This window comes from Saccopteryx leptura, chromosome 1 (assembly GCF_036850995.1).
Source record: "Saccopteryx leptura isolate mSacLep1 chromosome 1, mSacLep1_pri_phased_curated, whole genome shotgun sequence".
In the NCBI taxonomy this organism is placed as follows: Eukaryota; Metazoa; Chordata; class Mammalia; order Chiroptera; family Emballonuridae; genus Saccopteryx; species Saccopteryx leptura.
Window position 1 is genome coordinate 54,572,414 of NC_089503.1, and position 20,009 is coordinate 54,592,422.

At 39.7% G+C, this 20,009-nt stretch overlaps 1 pseudogene; it reads right to left on the bottom strand.

Moving 5' to 3' along the window:
• The window catches only part of LOC136388011 (E3 ubiquitin-protein ligase TRIM22-like), a 28,327-nt pseudogene extending 11,658 nt beyond the window's left edge, over positions 1-16,669 (bottom strand).
• Between the last annotated feature and the right edge of the window lie 3,340 nt (positions 16,670-20,009).

Consider the following 20,009-nt stretch of genomic DNA (forward strand, 5'->3'; position numbering starts at 1 on the left):
ATTTTTCGCTCGACCATACCTTCGGGTGTATTGCTAAACATCTGGAGGCTCCAAGGATAGTTTTTTCCATTTCTAGTTAAAGATCATGTTGAGTTTTGGGGGAGATTTATTGGTATCGCTTCCTACCACGCCATTACTCTGATGTCATCGGCTGTATATCTTTTAAAAAGTTTTAATCTCTATTAGTTTTTTTGTTGTTATTTCATATTAAAAAACCCCGCTAAAATGGTATTAAATTAAAAGATAAATGAGAAACTCGGGGAGCAGGTATAACTTTGATCATAGCTAGATTTTTAGGGAAAAAATATTGTCATTAATATCTTTTCATAATTCTATTTTCTACATGCTATACGGACTTTCTTTTTGTAGTCTATATGACATGAACTTGAATATTCTGGTTTAAATGATAATTCCTGGCCCTGGCCAGTGGCACAGTAGATAGAGCATTGGCCCAGTGTATGAATGTGCTGGGTTTGGTCCTCACTCAGAGCACATAGGAGAAGCAACCATCTGCTTCTCCCCTCTTTTCCCCTCCTCTCCCTTTTCCCCTCCCACAGTCAGTGGCTCAGTTGATTCAAGCTGTCAGCCCTGGACACTGAAGATAGCTCAGTTGGTCTGAGTACATCAGTCTCAGGCACTAAATATAACTCAATACATGAACAATGGCCACAGACAGCATTGCCAGGTGGGTCCTCATTGGGGCACATGCCTCACTATCTTCCCTCCTCTCCACTAAAAAAATAAAATAAAAAATGAAATAAAATAAATGATTATTTTTAATATATTACCTAACAGAAAAGATGATTTTTCTTTCTAGTCATACCAGTAAAATTCTAAGGCATACAAATCATTGCCCTGAATTGGGTCAGATATGTATCTTAAAATAATTACTGCAACATTGATAAACTTATATGAATTGAATATGTTGATTTACCTAGAATTGAGATACATATACATCTTTGATGGTACTTATTATATCAACCCTAACCAACCACACTGGTTGAGGGTAAAGATGTTTCTTCAAAGGGTAATTCAAGAAATGGTTACCAAAGAAGAGAAGAAAAAATTGAATGAGGTTGAATAGACAAACAACTGTTCCATACAGAGCATTTCTTAGATAATTGTTATATACTCACTTTATAAAATTCCATCAGGATTTTAATAAAAATTAACAAGATATAAAATTTTTTCATAGAAAATTCTGTGCTCATTGGACAGTGTTTCTGGCCCAGGTTATTGCAGTGGGGTTTGCTCTGTGCTTTGTAGTTGGGTTAGCAGCATGACTAGTTTGTACTCACTAGATGGCAGTAAAATTCTCCAAAGTTTCCCTGGGACAGAGGTGCTTATAAAGATCTCCATAGAGAACAACTAATTTAGAATAGAATTGTTTTTAAATAGAATTGAATAGAATTATTTCCATTAAATTTTTTTTTATAAAGAAAAGCAGAGTTGGGAGATTTACCTACCCAATTTCAAGATTTTTTAATGCCACAGTAATAAAAAACTTAAGAGTATCGGTATAAATGTATAGAGATTCATGTATAAGAGTGATAATACAGAAGTATAACCTTATATTTAGGATAAACTGATTTGGTAGAACAGTCTTCTCTTTCTTCCTGAGGACTGTCATAGACTGTTGGCCCACTGGAAAGAGTGAGGACGACCAGGAGAAAACAACTGAAAACAAAAGTATGCCTGTGAGTAAGTGCATGGTGTGTGTGCATGTGTTTATCAAAAACAGAGTTTCAGGAGTCTTGACAGTGGTGTCAAAGACATGAAAAACGTTTCATATAAAAATTTAGATATTTTTTTTCTGGTAATCAGTACTTCATCCTGAATTGGAGGACTGGCATTCCAGTACCTGAAAAGACATGAATGTCCCTGGAATTCATTTGTCAATCACTGTTGAATAATGCTAAGAGGTTATAGCCTCAGTTCTCATAGCAATGGGGTGAAGAAAAGGCAGAAGTCAAAGAGATAATTTAGGAGATAAATTTAATATGCATTTATATATTCACACACATTGAAAATATTCACCTGGGAAAACTTTGTTTTAATCAAAGATCATCCAAAGTGAAGAAGTTGGCGTTTTCTATGGACATTCAGGAATGAGAGAAGGTAATAATTGTCCAGACAATCTTATTTATTTATTTAATTAATTGTTTATTTATTTTAACTCCTACTTGTTTGAGAGAAGAGTTGGGAATAAAAATGCCAAAACACATGGGGATCCCACCAAGTTCTGAATTAGTGGGAACATCATTGCAAAAATAATGCTCTTGCTATCTCATTTTCAGCCAAGAACTGACTTTTCTTTTTCTTTCTGTTAACTCTTACCTCTCTGCAAATGTAATACTGTCCTGATCACAAACTTGTTTCATGAGACGGACACAGATCATAGTTTTTAGTATTTAGCAGAGAAAATGTTTATTAAATTGAGACACTTACATGTTTTATATTTAATGGCATTTTTCTTCTCACAATGATCCTAAGTATGGTACAGTTTTTATACTAGGATTATTTAAAAAAAATAAAATCAGCGTCAAATTATCTTATTCTTGCTTACACTGCTCATATCTGAAGAGACAGGACTCAGACACTGTAGACATAAAATTTTCATTCCTAGTATACATTATCCATTTTCTCTTTCACTGATTAATCAATAAGAAACATCATGAGTAAACTGAAAATAAGATATTGGGGAAAAATATGACACAAAGCAAGCTGTATGCTCTATTGTTGAATGAAGGGTATTGAAATGTAGAAAGAAGGGAATGCAGCAAGTAAAAGTTAGTGAGAATACAGCCGATTAACTCAATGCATTAGTTGCACCCAAGGCCAAACGCATTACAAAAAAGTGGGCGGGAGTGTAAGAGATTTAAAAGCTTGGAGAACACAATGCCTAGGGACCAACCAATACATGATATAAAACTGATAAATGAAAAAAAAAATTACCTGAAAAAAGAAACTGGAAGAAAATTTATAAATAAGAAACCCATGGTTTGTGACATTAAAAATGAGACGGTGCCAGTGTCATAGTTTAGGCAAACCCAAACACTCTAGGGAGGAAGTCGGAGAAAGGGTTAAGCTCAAGAAATCAAAGGCAGCAGAATCCACAAAAATCTTATATTCAAACTATTCAGAAACTCTATAATTTAGTAGCCATATTTAGATGGATATCTAGAGTAGAAATGTTAAAAAAAGTTAACATTAAGTCTAACAAAGTTCATCATATTTAATCCCTTGTTCACTACATACACCCAAGATCTAGGCACATTTCTCTGATACATCTACCTCTCAGTAATTTTCCCCTGATGTAATAAATTGTGAGCTCAGGACACCAAATTTATAATTGCTAGTCTCAGGTTCAAAATACATTTAATGTGGCCCTGGCTGGTGGCTCAGTGGATAGAGTGTCATCCCAGCATATAGATGTCCTGAGTTTGATTCCTGGTCAGGGTACACAGAAATGACTATCTGCTTCTCCTTCACTCACTCTCTCCCTTCTTTCCCTCTTCCCTTCTCAGAGCCAGTGATTCAATTGGTTTGAGCATGGCCCTGGGCACTGAGGATAGCTTCATTGGAATACATCAGCATCAGGCATTAAAAATAGTTTGGTACTTGAGCATAGGCCCTAGATGTGGTTTCTGGTGGATCCTGGTCAGAGCACAGGTGGGAGTCTGTTTCACTATCCTCCTCTCACCTAAAAAAAACCACAACCAATGTAAGTAAGGTACGTCTCACTTGTCTCTATCTGCATAGATTTCCTTGGCCATATCATTGCAAAGATCAGGTTCATATCCCTTGTAAAGAAATTACAGGATGTAGAGCGTCCGCCTAGCGTGCGGAGGACCCGGGTTCGATTCCCGGCCAGGGCACATAGGAGAAGCGCCCATTTGCTTCTCCACCCCTCCGCCGCGCCTTCCTCTCTGTCTCTCTCTTCCCCTCCCGCAGCCAAGGCTCCATTGGAGCAAAGATGGCCCGGGCGCTGGGGATGGCTCTATGGCCTCTGCCCCAGGCGCTAGAGTGGCTCTGGTCGCAACATGGTGACGCCCAGGAGGGTCGCAACATGGCGACACCCAGGATGGGCAGAGCATCGCCCCATGGTGGGCGTGCCGGGTGGATCCCGGTCGGGCGCATGCGGGAGTCTGTCTGACTGTCTCTCCCTGTTTCCAGCTTCAGAAAAATGCAAAAAAAAAAAAAAAAAAAAGAAATTACAGGATGTAATGAGGAGTATGATGTACCTTTATTTGTGACATTGTAGAAGGATCTTAAGAATAAAATGAGTGGGAACTTGAAAGAACCGTAGGTCAGTTCATGGGGAGAGGTATAATACTGTGAAAATATAGTATGTATGTGTGTTCTGGGAGGAAAAACAGGGGTGTTAAGACATGAGACCTGAGAGACAATGTAAAATACTGAAAGATGAGGACAGGGTAACTTCATAATACTGTGATTTCTGCTTATCTCAATAGGATTGCACATCGGTCAGTTCAGAAATAATAAAAATCCATAATTTTAGATATAAGCAAAAGAATCAGCACTAAAATCTTTTTTCTCTCCAGATTAGAAGAAAGACTGGGGTTTAAGTGAGGTGGTACATGGAAGAATGAGAGGTGAACAAAGCAGTTGGCCATTTTGCATTAAATATAACTAGATCATCAGAACATAAAATCCATTTTCCTTGTCTCCTCTAACCACACCTAAAAATTGATCCCTCCTCCCTCTTTTACCCCCACCATCACAAGAATCCTACAGCCACTGAGCTGCTCTAGCATTCCTCATCATTAAACACTACCAGTGTTCTTCTCTGTAAAGAAACTCTTACTCATTTCTTGGAGAGAGTTTTGGTATCTTCAGAGTGAACTTCTTACTCCTAGGGATGACAGAAAAATATTCCCATATATCCAAATTTAGTTGCTCAGAAAAAAAACTGATTTCTATTTATTCACCTAATTGGGCACTTCAGTCCCTACTCACAGAGACCTTGAGAAAAGAGAGAGTACACAACTGACCTTGGTGCCAGAAGCAATGTGGTGCTTTTTCCTACTTTCCTATTGCTTTCTGTGAGACATTGGGAAGGTGTTGACTTCACAGAAGCACAGTTTATTTCCACCAAAATGATAACTAACCTATCCCTCTCTAACTCCAAAAAATTATATAAAATTACATGTAATAGTGGATTTTTTAAATGCTAAATATAGTGCTTTAAAACAACTTAAAGCAAAGAAATGCCACTGTGTGAATAAAGATTCCCAGGGCCATGACAAGAGAGTGAGGTTGTAGATTCTCGCTCCTGGTTATGTAAGATATTTCAAGTAGGGATTGCTGTCTTGGGAGGACCAAGGTCTTTAAATTCTACTTCCTAATAGAAAGGTCCCCAGAACAACATAGTGAGATTTCACATTATCTGGGGCGGGGGGGGGGGGGAAATATAGCACTTGGAAAAGAAGACATTATGAATACCATACTAGTAGTAGACAGAATTTCATGTGCTTGGAAAAAATTGAGGTAGCCAAGTAGGTGTGCAATTTAGACACAAATACGATGCCCTTCAGTCTGACTTCAAAAGTATGTGATCAAGATTGATCAACAGTTTGCACCAAGCCAAAATATTCTTTGTTATGCAAGTCTGATTTTGGAAAATGAAGAGAACCATGTAGAAACAACTGGTCTCTTCTTTTTCAAAGACAGAAATTTAAAAATGAGGAAGTAGTCACCAATTCTGTGTGCTTGGCATGTAGACTAACACAATCTACACACTATCAAGAAGCTATGAAATATGTGAACCTGAGTTTGATACAGACACATTGGGTAAATAAAATTTATGAAGTCACATGGGTCTGATTTTCCAATGTTTTATCCTTAACTGTTACTGACCCAAATTCTCCAACTTTCCCCACAAAAATTCCATATATAAAATCTGGTACATTTTAAATAGTTACAGAATGCTCCAACCATGATACGTGAACAGAAATTAAAGATATATCAACATCCATATTTTCCTGCCCTGAGAAAAAAATTTATTGTAATTAATCACTAGATAAATTTAACTAATTTAAATCTCCTTTTCATAGCAAAAAATGACCATCTCTGGTCTCCCACACATACCTTTTTATGATGCCATTCACATCCTAGGGAGAAAAGAGAAAACACAAGTTAAGAAGTAATAAGTCCTCCTCACTAATAAATCTTCTTCACATTCCCAGCACCCCTTGATGTAATGGGAATAGAGATGACCCCAATATGAGAGCCAAAAAGGTAAAGGAAAGACCTAGGCCAATCATTCCAGAAGAGTCACATCAAGTTGCCAGGTTTCCTAAAATATAGAAACAACGTTGACTCCTCTGGAAGCACAGCAGGAGGCTTCTAGTACCTGGGGATGAGACATATCTATGAGGAAAGCATGAGGCCCATGATATTTCCCCATGTTCCCGGGGCTCCTCATGAGATGACTTGAATAATTTATGGTTTGTTCATTCATTTAACATAAATGTAATGTTCTATTAATTGTCAAGCATTATGACATAATTAGGAGAATAAAAGATGAGTTGTTATTGAATTCTTCATGAAATTTACATGGCTTCTACTGAGCAGTACAAGCAAACAAATGTATTAATGGAGGCATTTCTCAAGTCTCTCCTCATTTTATATGCTATGAATGACCTCATCCACTCTCTAAATTCCACACAGACATGTGATTTATTTCCAAGCATTCATTTTTATTTAATTTTGTATCTTAAATATATTGTCAATTAAAGAAGCCACAGGAACCAGTAACTTAGGATGTCTCATGTGCAACTTACTCTTCACCAACCAAACCGTATCCTCTCTTATATCCCTTTGTCCATGTTACCAATATCCACTCAGTCACTTTCTTAAACCTTACAATATTTATCTGTATTTCTATCTCTACCAAGTCAGTTTAGGCCACATTGTTAACAGTTTTTAGTCATCTGGACTTCCTCATCATCACAGATTTATTTCTTTGAACAGAAATATACTAATATATTTGGTCTCCTTTATCTCATACTAACTTCTTTCGTGACACCAAAAACTAGGGCAACCCCTGGGTCTACACAAATACACACAATTGCTTTCCTCTCTATATTCAGGTTTTAATGTTTTATATGACAAAAAAATAATTAAAAGTAGATGAAGTACTATATAGAAAAAAATTTTTGGAAACAGTTGCAACTTTAACTAAAGCTTAACTTTGAAGCTTGAACACTGTCATCAGGGTCTGGTCTATTTCAATCTCCAAATTCCATTTATGCCTTCTGTATTGATTGTATCCTCAGTTCAGGAAGGAAATATGAATATACTCACATAAATTCCAGAGAAAAAGAGAAAACGTCTTCCCAAAATATTCTGAGGCCTGAATGGGATGGACCCATATTGAATCAACTGCCCACATTAAAATATCACTGTGTTGTTCCTGGAATATTACAAAGCAATGTTAAAAGAAAGTATCTATATTTGACTGGAATTAATTTTTACTAATTTGAGGAAGATCATGATAAAATAGGATGCACGCTGTAATTAGATGAGCAACAGCCACAAAAACATAAAATAATAAAATTTAAACTTTTACACCATAAATATGCATTGAACTCAATAAAAGGTAGTTAATGAGAAAAAAGCAATGAAAATTGGAGGCAACATATAGAAGCAAGTAACACAACATAAATTAGTAGAGCTACTTGAAAATTGCATCAAATATTATTGTTCTAACCCAAAAAATAAAAGTCAAAGATAGTTGGACTAGGTAAAAACTATTTCAATTACTGCTTTCTACAAGAGACATATTTTAGATTCAAAGACATAACTATAGAAAAACCAAAAAGATAGAATTCCAATCAAAATGTTAGAAAGGTAAATACTGTGCTCATCTCCTCCTGAAACCACATCAAAATTTAACTAAATTATAGAATAACCACCATTGGGAATCATAAGAAGATGAGCTGAACAGAGCTCCTATAAATAAAAATATAAAAAAGATGCCACCTCCAGCCCAGTAAGAGGGGCAGAAATGAAAGGGCTGATACCACATGCATGCATGGCAGAAAACGGATGAGAGAAATATCTTTGGCTACAGAAGTACCACCTGAGGAACAAGGAGTCCCAGTCCACACCAAATTTTTCAGCCAGAAGTGTCAATGCCAGAAGGAGTCGTCCCCACAATATCTGGCTGTGAAAGTCAGCAGGGTGTCAGTCAGGTAGATGCAAGGCTGCTGCAGAAACAGGTTCTTCTTAAAGGCCCCTACTCACAAGAGTTCGTCCTAAGCTTCAGAGAATAAACAAAAGCTTTCAAAGCACCAGGGACATATGGAGAGAAACTGAATTGTTTGGCTTCAGTTTGAGAGCTGGAGGAGCAACTCTCCCAGGGACTCATGTATCGATAGGTGCCATTGTTCTTTTGTTGAACTCTACCACTACACAGCCTGCAGGTGCAGGCCAGCACCAAGTCGGTGTCTCCATTAACCTAGCTAACACTACTTTACCCCTCCCTAGTGATTCCCTGAGATCCCACTCTACACAATTCAAGTCTCTGGCCAAATCTCTTTCAGAGAATAAACCACACAAGGAACTGCCTGTCATCCACACTGCAGATTTTCCTAAAATCTCTCAAAGACCCACAATCTCAAAACAAACAGTGCTGACATCATCATGTCCTTTATCTTTTGCTAAGTGACCCTAGTGTAGTATTAATGGCAGCTGACCTTTGTTAACAGCATAGCTTCTCCAAGCCCAGCAAAAGCACTACCAACCACAGATAACTTTGCACCTTTTACCAGGTGACCCTGAGCCAGACACGGAGAGTGGCTGATCTAGCCTACATCAGAGCCTCTTCCAAGAGGCCTCATAAATAACACACAAGGTAGCCAGCTTCTGAACACACCAGAGCACCACCAAATTAATGCCACAAACACACACACAATGTACAGACTCAGCTGGCTTTAGAGCCCTGCTAAAGTGGATTTTGCTCCATGAAATCAGGGCCCATACAACAGCTTATTCGCTGTAGTCAATGCCATTTTAGACACTCCTCATGAGGGTCAATAAAGGTTTAACTACAACAGGAGAACACACACAGCCCACAAAAGGGATATTACTGGAGCACCCGAATGAGGTTAACAGGAGACTGCACCACTGGGGCCCACAGAACACCTACTACATAGGTTACTCTGCCAAGACTGAAAGATGTGGCAGATTACCTAATACATAGAAATAAGGAGGCAGCCAAAATGAGGAGACAAAAAAACATGTCCCAAGTGAAAGATTAGGACAAATTATCAGAAAAATAACTAAACAAAATACAGAGAAGTAATCTACCAGATGCAGAAAATTATAAGACATTGGAGAAAAAAAATGAAGAATATACAAATAAGTGGAAGCATATATGGTGTTCATGGATAGAAAAAAAGTTAACATCATTAAAATGTCCATATTACCCAAAGCAATCTATAGATTAATGCAATTTCTCTCAAGATACCAATGGTGTTTTTCATGGAACTAGAACAAATATTTCACAATTTTTTAATGGAACCATAAAAAAACCCCAAATAGCCAAACCAATCTTGAGAAAGAACAAAATTGGAGGTATCTTGTTACCTGATATCAAATTGTACTAAAAGGTCATAATACCAAAACAGCATGGTACTGGCATAAAAACAGACATATAGATGAATGGAACAGAATAGAGAGCCCAGAAAGCAACCCATGCCTATATGGTCAATTAATATGTGATAAAGGAGGCAAGAACATACAAAAGGGATTAAAAAAAAACCCAGTCTATTCAATAAAGAATTTTGGAAAAATGGGACAGGTACATGCAAAAATAAATAAATAAATAAAGATAGATGACCTTATGACATACACAAGAATAAACGCAAAATGGATTAAAGACTCAAAGCAATAAAAAACCTAGGAGAACAAATAGGCAGTAAAATCTCTAACATTTCTTGTAGCAATATTTTTTTTAGCTATATCTCCCTTGGAATGGGAAACAAGAGAAAAGATAAACAAATAGGCTTACATCAAACTAAAAAGTTTTTGTACAGCAAAGGAAACCATCATCAAAATGGAAAGGCAGCCTAATGAATGGGAGAACATATTCACCTTCTCTGCTACATCTAATAAGGGATTCATATGTGAAATTTATAAAGAACTTATAAAACACAACACACGTAGAAAAACATATAATCTTATTAAAAATGGGCAAGCCTGACCAGTGATGGCAGAGTGGATAAAGTGTCAATCTAAAATGTTAAGGTCACCAGTTCAAAACCCCAGGCTTGCCTGGTCAAGGCACATATGAGAAGCAACTACTAGGAGTTGATGTTTCTTCTCCTTCCCTCCACCCCTTTCTCTCTCTTTTTCTCTTCTCTCTCTCTGAAATAAAAATGGACAAAAGACCTGAATAGACACTTTTCTAAAGAAAACATACAGATAGCCAATAGACATATGAAAAGATGCTCAACATCACTAACCATTAAAGAACTTAAAACTAAAATGAGATATCACTTCACACATGTTAGAATGCCTATCATTCATAAATAAACAAGTATTGATGAGGGTGTGGAGAAAAGAAAATCCTCACGCACTGTTAGTGATAATACAGATTGGTGCAGCCACTGTGGAAAACATTATGGAGATACTTCTAAAATTAAAAATGGAACTACCTATTAATCAAGCAATCCCACCTCTGGGATATATCTTAATAATCCCAGGCCTGATCTGTGGTGGCACAGTGGATAAAGCAACGACCTGAAACACTGAGGTCGCCAGTTTGAAACCCCTGGCTTGCCTGGTCAAGGCACATATAGAAATAGATGGTTCCTGCTCCTCCCCCTTCTCTCTCTCTCTCTCTCTCTCTCTCTTTCCCCTCTCTAAAATGAATAAATAAAAACCTAAAAAAAAATAGAATCCCAAAACTCTAATTCAAAATAATATATGTACCCTAGATTCATTGCAGCATTATTTAAAATAACCAGGATCTTGAAATAGCCCAAGTGCCCATCAGGAGATGAGTGGATAAAAAAGCATGGTACAGACTCAGTAGATGGTGACTGAGTAGGCAGATGTTCCAACTGCAACCTCCCAGACCAAATTGTATTACAACTTAATTTAAGAACAATAATCTTGAAAAACCAACTTTAGACTAAATGAGAGGAGTCTATAATCAAGAATCACAGAAGAAGACACACTGAAACTGGTAGGAAGGGTGGAGACACAGAAAGAGCTGCCCCGCTCCCAGTAGTGAGCTGTGGTAGTAGAGGGTCCAAAGGACTGTCACAGTAGGGAGGTTCGCCCTGAGAGGTGAGGGTTCTAAACCCCAAGCCAGCACCCCAGCCTAGAGCCCCAGAGCTTAGAAGAGACCCTGTTGGGCAGATAAAATATATTATGCTCACTTTGTTAAAGATGGCACTGCCCACGTGGAGGCCCATCGCCCAGGTGATATTAATGTGCGTTGGGGGCCGGCTGTGAGCAGGCAGGATCCTTGTAGCCTGGGGCTTGGTTTTAGGACTAAGCCTTTCCCACCCTTTCTGATGTGGGGTGGTGCAATCCCATCATGCCTCAGATAAGTGACTTTGTATTAGAGACTTCCCTATTTTGTATATTGGATTAAAGGTTTTGATTTCTATATTATAAAATGGGGGCAGACCAGGAGTTTGCTCTCTCTTGGTTCCTGAAATTAGCATTAGAGGAGAGAGCAGAGAGCAGAGAAAGGCCATGTGGAGGAAGCCAGGAGAAGCAGCCAAGATGGCGAGTGCTAAGGAAAAGCCAGTTTGTGCAGAGTGTGTGCAGGGAGAAGGAAGGATATGGAGAACAGAGGTGAATAAGTCTGGTGAGCTAGAAACCTTTGATTCTAGGAAACTCGGATAAGTCAGTAGCACTGTGAGCACTGAATGGGAGTGCGTTTTGGAGCCCAGTGTGTGTTTTTACTTGCCCGCCGGGTGCAAGCTAGGATTAAAGATGATGGCCCGCCAGTTTTTGGCTCCGTTGTTTCTTTGCTGACTATTCGAATCCAATGCGAACCTTCATGGGCCAGGCGGCTGTGATGGTGGCTCTGGCAACAGGCTTCACAGACCCCCACACAGCATTTGATGGTGAAAAGAGACAAGGTTTCTGTCTGAGAGATAGAAATGGAGCTCTTAGAGACGCAGGCTCCATCTTAAAGTACCAGCACAGAAAATCTCACTCATAGCCACTTACCCAGGGCTTCAGCAGAGGGTGGACTGAGAGGACTAGAGTTACATGAGGAGAGTGTGAAGTTAGTGGCCCATGGAGAGACATGTGGGGGATGGCCACTGGAACCCCTGTGCTGAGTCATTATCTAATATTGCAGTCACCATATTTATTGGGTGGAGCAGTTCCCTCCGTGTGGCATCAGCTTGGGGGAAAACAACTGCCCCACCCTCGGTAATCTCTCCTGTCCCACCCTATAGAGACTGGGCCATTATGAGAAATCAGCCAGGATGCAGGGGGTATGTTAGTGACTCATTTTTCTAGCATTGAAGCTGAAGCTTTCCCCACACTCTCCTGAGACTATGATTAGTGCTTCCGCATCATGGGAGATTTAGTAGAAACTGTCCAGACTGTGGGTAGACCACATTTCAGGGTCTCAAAGGCCAAACCCACTGGATTGCTTGGGCCACAACCTAATGAAGTCTGTGATAAAAGTCTGGACAAACTGACACTTGGGGCTGAGAGGCAGGAGCCACATCCACCATTTTTCCTAATCCCTGACTTGCTGTAGGTTCTAGACCAGGCATGACCAACATATGCCCATGGGCTGGATCTGGCCAGCGTAATGAGTTTATGCAGCCCGCGATTAAATTTTTAATATTCTCCGCTACTTTAAAATCTTAGCTATTCAGAAGTGGAAGCATCTTTGATTATTGGAAATCAAGATATTTAAGAAGATAGTGATACACAGAAAAGAATTCTGCTTGTGACTAATCTAGGATTAACTTCCAATAATTGGGCAGATAAAATATATTATGCTCACTTTGTTAAAGATGGCGCTGCCCACATGTAGGCTGTCACCCAGGTGATATTAATGTGTGTCTCTGAGGGCGGTAGGCAGGCAGGATCCTTGTAGCCTGGGGCTTGGTTTTAGGACTAAGCCTTTTCCACCCTTTTTGATATGGGGTGGTGCAATCCCATCACGCCTCAGATAAGTGACTTTGTATTAGAGACTTCCCTATTTTGTATATTGGATTAAAGGTTTTGATTTCTATACTATAAAATGGGGCAGAACGGGAGCTTGCTCTCTTAGTTTCTGAGATTAGCAATAGAGGAGAGAACAGAGAGCAGAGAGCAGAGAAAGGCCACATGGAGGAGGCCAGGAGAAGTAGCCAAGATGGCGGAGTGTTGAGTGAGAAGCCAGTTTGTGCAGAGTTTGTGCAGGGAGAAGGAAGGAGATGGGGAACAGAGGCGAATAAGTCTGGTGAGCTAGAAACCTTTGATTCTGGGAAACTCGGATAAATCAGTAGCTTTGTGAGCACTGAATGTGAGTGGGTTTTGGAGCCCAATGTGTGTATTTCTTGCCCGCCAGGTGCAAGCTAGGATTAAATGTAATGGCCCACCAGTTTTTGGCTCTGTTGTTTCTTCACCGACTGCCCAATTCCAATGCGAACCTGCAAGGGCCGGGCGGCTGTGATGGTAGCCCTGGCTATTGGCTTTACATTTGATCAAATGGATTCGCAATACTTCTTTATTTTTTAAAAAAATTCCATTATAAAGATTTACAACTTTTGTACTCGTCTGTACTCGATATGAACTGTTTGATGTTCAGAGGCAACGTGAAACCCACATTATTTTAGGCAGAGTTTGCCAGTGCGCACCCAAGGTCAAATAATTCGTTATTTTTTGTGGTCAAGTGTGCTGAATCAAGTGGCACTGTAGCCTAGACAATAGCTGCAGTTGATAACTGAAAACCTGTCCAAGCTGTTTGTAAAATGAAACAATTGTTTTATTTGCGATATAACCCCTTCAAGCTCATTCTATTAATTAAATATTGTTTAGATTGGTTGTGATACAGTTTGAATATTTATATGGTATGTAATTATATTTTTATTAAAATATATTTTTATTAAAATAATATTGTATGTTAAATTTTTTCACTCACATTTATTCATAAACAAATTACATAATAAAATTTTGTTTACTAAAACAAATCATTTTGTATTTAATATTTTTTTAATTTTAATATTTTGTCCAGCCCATGAAAATGTTTTTTTTTCTAATCTGGCCCAGGAGCAAAAACTGTTAGCCATGCCTGCTCTAGACTCTGCCAGAGGTTTTATTTCAGTGGCTGAGCCCAACAATCAGCCAGTAGTCAGAGGCTGTAGGAAGGAAGAGGATCTCAGGGCACCTTGCTCTTTTGGTGATCTTCCCACAGAACCAGTGTGGGTAAAAGTCAGCCTAGGTGTGCATCTTGGTATTTCCATGAGCACCTGGGTCCAGCAAGGTAACCACAAACTCTGGATTGCTTGTAGCTCCAAGAAGGTTGTTGAGGGCCAGTCACAGGTAATGTCCCCATTGATCTGCACCAGATTCCCTCCAGGGAGGTCCAGGGCTGGCACATCCAGAGGTCAGTTGCAGAGAGCATCCATTCAGGACCTAACAACCCTTGCTGGCAGTGTGTGAGGGAAGGTTCATAGGACACTGAGCCCAGCTGAGAGAAATTCTACTTTTTGTGATCAGCACTAGCACACCAGCTCCTGTGCATTGGACAGGGTGGAGCTTCACAATCAGCCAGCCCAGGTTCTGAATATCCTATCCTGCTGGGCTAGGTTCTACAGGGTGAAGGAAAAGAGGCTTGGAACAAAAACATTCAAAGTGTGGGTCCCTGTTAGCCTATTGTTGGGTCTGATTGAGGGGCTTAGCCAGTTTTGGGGGGGGCACAGTCAGCCCCAGGGAAGGACTCTCTCAGTCTTCCTCCCTGAGACCAGGGGCTCACCAGCTGGAAGAACTTTTGCAGCAAGGACTGTCTATACCACGCAATCTGAACCTGCTGCTCATCTAATTGGGGAGAAATAGAATGAGAGTATCCAGCAGTGTCTGAGAGATTAGCTTCAGAGTAGGGTCCACTTTCCCCTGACCAAAAGACCCTTGAAGTAGAGGTCCCATTAATGTTGTATTCCCAACCTTGGGTCCCCTAACCCACCAAGCTTGCAACTTATAAAGAGGTTGGTGGGGTAAGGCCAGTGTAAGCTCACACTACAGTCTTTCTAAAGAAGACTCTGTGGCAATACCAGTCAGCTGCAAGAGGAGGTGGAGCAGCTGAAAAGTGGTGGCAAATCTTACAGAGCTTGGGGCTTTTATAGAGCTGTTGTCAGCTCTAAGCAGGAGGAAGCTGATCCTTATACACAGGTTGACCCTTCCCACACTACCCAGGCACAGAAAACATAAGCACAGTAAACAGAAAAATAGCTTCAGATGTGTAGGTAGCCCACAGCTGTTTACAAACAATGGCTAATAACAAACCAAGAAGAACCCAGAACAAACATATCGATAGCTAGTAGTGGGTGGCAGACTCAGCTAGCCACAAAAGTAGCACACCTAAAGGAAGAGTCCAGCAGGCACTACAGAGAATAAATATGCCCAACAGGACAGACACTGAACGGTATCTAATACATACAATCAAGGTTGACCCTTACAGCCAGCCAGCTAGAAGGGAAAACCATACCCACAAAAGGACCAACTGCATTCTATACTCAGATACAACAGGAGAGTAAATACCATCCTCAAGAAACATTCCAAGAGATACAGGCTTGGCAGAAGCTGTGCTCACAGTCCAGGCTCAGGGGTTCTGTCAGGAGCTCCAGGCAGATGGGGCAGGTTACCTTCTTCTTTTTGTTCACCAAGAATCCAGAAGCCATTACAGCTGCTCTCCTGCTTTTACCTGTCCTGATCTGAGGCTCTTCTTGCTCTTGCTCACAGATCCCAGCTTGATCAGAAAGGATAAAAGGGGGTTGAGTAAGTTAGGTAGGTTTGAAACAATACAAAACTATGTAGAAATCAAAAATGGGGAGGAAAAAATAAGGACAAATAAGAAAAGGTAGTGAGACAAGGAATGGAATTTATTTACCTGGTAAAATGACTTTTCATAACAATGTTAAATACTTTTAGTTCATCTCACATGACACATTTTATTTTTATTTGTGCTAAAGTTGTTATTGTCTTTTACTTTTACTAATCAAAAGGATCATCTGAGGTCTATTCTACCATAATCCTTGTTTAGCCACCATCTTGCCTGCTTCTTCTTTCATATGTAAAACATATCCTCAAAGATAAAAGCACCAAACCACTATATGTCCTGGCTGTTACACCTGCTCTTTACTCAATATGCAATGCTGCCCTTGCTATCAGTAGAAATCACTCTCATCCTTCATTGACTCTTTCCTTACATGTTCGTTTATCAGAAAGACCCATTCTGATTTGCATTTACAGTGTAAGCATTGCCATCCTTTGCTGTATGTTTGAAATAATTTATTATAATGACATAACAATGTGTTTGTTTATGTGACAGCAGCAAACCTTTTATAAGATGTATAAGTTTGACTTCTTAAAAGGCTGATATAACAGAATAAGGTGCTTTCTATAGCACTGTGAACACCATCACTAAGAGCTCACCTGAGGTATCCAATGTCGGCATGCCCTGTCTTTTGTCTTGTATTCTCAACTAAGCCAAGTGACTACAGCAATTTATGTCTTATCAGGTCATGGATGGTGATGATCATTCAAACTGAAAAGATTGCTAGTGGTCAGTCAGAGAAGGTATCACAGAATGGTAACACAGTGATTTTATTCTTAATCTTATTTCAGTTCTGCTCCCAGAAGTTGTTCTCATAGCTCTCAAAGTTGTTCATTTCTTGGAGAACTAAACTTATGTAACTAGTGTAATTTCACACACATCAATCTCATCTTGTTCTTTTACAAATGTGATGTCATGAAGAGGGAATAGTCCCTCCTTTACCACAGTTAGGACCCACACTGAAGGATCACCGGAGGCAGCGATAGTGACAGCTGTATCTGTCCTGTATCTATCAGCTAAACTCAGTAAATCTGGCCAATTTGTGTCTTGTTAGGTCATTTGAGATGGAATGGCTACCCAAATCTGAAATTGCCTCAGGTGGTGGTGAGAAGGACCTTCACAGAGTGACAGCAGTATGATGCTGCTTTCAGAACTGGGATTCCATATGGACAAAATGATACTTTTCTTAAATAGACTGCAGAGATCAAACTACAGAAAGTGTCATTTGTTGGGCAATCACCGCTAAGACTATTTAACATGTAATCTTTAGAGACGTAACATAAAGAAATGAAATAGAAAAGATTTTGTGATAAATAATTTTATGAGTCAATGTGACTAGCCACAAGGTATCCAGATTAAATATTATTTCTGGGTGTGTCCATAAGGGCATTGTTTCCAGATGAGATTAGCATTTGAATCTATGGGTCAGTAAAATAAAATGAGGACCAGAGCAGAAAATAAAGGCAGAGCAAGAAAGAAAGAATGTGGTCCTTTTGCTCCTTGCCTGCCTCTTTGACTTGGGGTACAGGTTTTCTCCTGCCCTTGGATTAGGACCTACAACACTGGCTGCCCTGAGTCTCAAGCTTTTGAACTTGGACTAAATTATACCATCAGCTTTCCTGGGTCTCCAGCTTGTAGATGGCAGGCCTGGGAAGTATTCAAAAACTATCACAATATGAGCAACTTTTCAATAATCGATCTTCTTCATATATATGAAGTATATACATAATATTAGTCCTGTTTCTCTAGAGGACCCTCATTCAATTTTATTATCATGTGTTAATTGGCAGGAGTGAACTCTGATCATGATAATGATAATGACAATGACTCAGGTGAACTGTGCACTTTCAAAACATGTGTGCAGGGAAATGACTTGGACACTTAAGGGTACATGAGAACATTGTAGAGGTGGAAATACACAGTCATCCTTAATTCAGTAAGAGCCAATCAGATAAGGACAAGCCTGAGGCGAAGAAGAAGAAGAAGAAGAAGAAGAAGAAGAAGAAGAAGAAGAAGAAGAAGAAGAAGAAGAAGAAGAAGAAATGCTTCTTCTGAGTCAGTCTGAGTGCTCACTCCAAGGAGCTCAGTCTGGGGAGTACCAATGTCTAACAAAAGAGAGGTGGTTAAATAAATAAATAAAGAGGCAATCCTACTTTCTCTTCTTCTGTTGGTCTTCAGATCTTGTTGTCATGCCACTTCTGGTATCTTATCAGATACCAATCAGGTATCTCATTTGGTTTTATGAAATGTTGTGAAGATGCCCCTTTATTGTGGAAATCCTTTCTATGGGTTCCTCCTGCCCCTGATCTCTCAAATGAGCTCTGTTTCTGGGTGGCAGAAATGGTCCAATGAGAAAATGAGCAAGGTTAGTGAATTTTTCAGGTAATGCAGTAGGTCCCAGAGTTTGAACTTAAATATCTTGTATGACTACCAAATACAAAAAAACAACAACACCTACATGCCCTGGCCTGTTAGCTCAGTAAATTAAGAGTGTTTTCTGGAAACGACAAGGTTGTGGGTTCAATTTCTGGTTAGGGCAAACACAGGAAGAAAACAAAGAATGCATGACTGAGTGGGACAAAAAATGAATACTTTCACTTCCCCTCCTCTCTCACTCTCTTCCTTTTTCTGTCTATAAATTAAAAAAAAAAAAAAAAAAAAGCCCTGGACAGATAACTCTGTTGGCATGGAGGTTGCCAGTTTGAGTCCCTGGTCATTGCACTTCAGAAACAGCTCGATGTTCCTCTCTGTCTTTCTCAAATGAAAAGAAAAAGTCACAGAGTAAGGCAGTTGTCACAAACTAAAGCTCACAGACCCATAAAGGACATTTTGCTAGAAATTGATGTGCATAGCCACGCCAAACACATCACCCTTACAAGAGTTAGCTTATAAAGCTTCAGAGAACTATGTGGCTTTCTCTGTTTTCTTTCAAAAAGTATCTTGTTCCTGAGTAGGGACAGTCATAGCTGTCTTCTTTACTTGTCTCTGTGCAGATCTGTTTCAGAAGTCTGGGCTGTGGTCCACAGAGATTCTATAAACTCTTTCTTTGGGGCTTCCTTTGCTAGGATTTTATTGTGAGTCGTCTCTGGAACACAGGTTATCCCTGAAGGTCAGAACTCAGTTATTACACATGAATTAGAAAATGAAAACGTATAAGTGGAAAGCAATAAGGAGACTTCAAGGGGAGCCTGGTCTTAATTATCATAAGGAATCTCCAGCCCAGCCACCCACCTCACACCCACAACTATAAGTATTGTGAAATCAGGCAGGGGGGTATTTTCTATTTTCTAGCTTATTGCCTCATATCTACTAGAAGGTGCTGAATATAAGGAATGATAAATAGATACACAGGTATATCACTGTACATATAATTTTAACTGAATGAGCATCTGAGAGGTAAGCCATGCTTATATTTAGTGTTGCTGCTCTGAACACGAGTACTGTGCCACATAATGAGGTTCAGCTAGTCTTCTCGTATAATTAATATGTCTATCATTCTCCTTTGACAAATATTATTTAACAACACTTTATGTTTTCCATTTTCTATTAAGTTTTACTCAGAATTAGTATGTGTCCCTAACCACACTTTACCCACATTCCCTTTTACTGTGCGCCAAGGTTTCCTCAAAAGGGAAAATGGTAAAGATCCAGAGGACACAGGGTAAGACATTTCATCAGGTTCCTCTCTAAGGGGAGATGCCATGGCTGGAACGAAAGCACGAAGCCTAAGGAGGCCTCATCTTTCTCCTCAGCCCAGAGCACAGCTGGCCCGCACGTGGAGCCGCCGAAGCTCTGGAGAAAAGTGTGTGTGGTGAGGGGAGCGCAGCTGATCAGGTCTCCTTCTGGCCCAAGTTTTCAGGTTTCTCGACAGGACCTGATTGCCTGGGCTGAATGAAAATCTAATGCTCTGTAGGAGAGTTCCAAGATATCAACCTAGGGTGTGGGGTCAGTTCAGAGATTC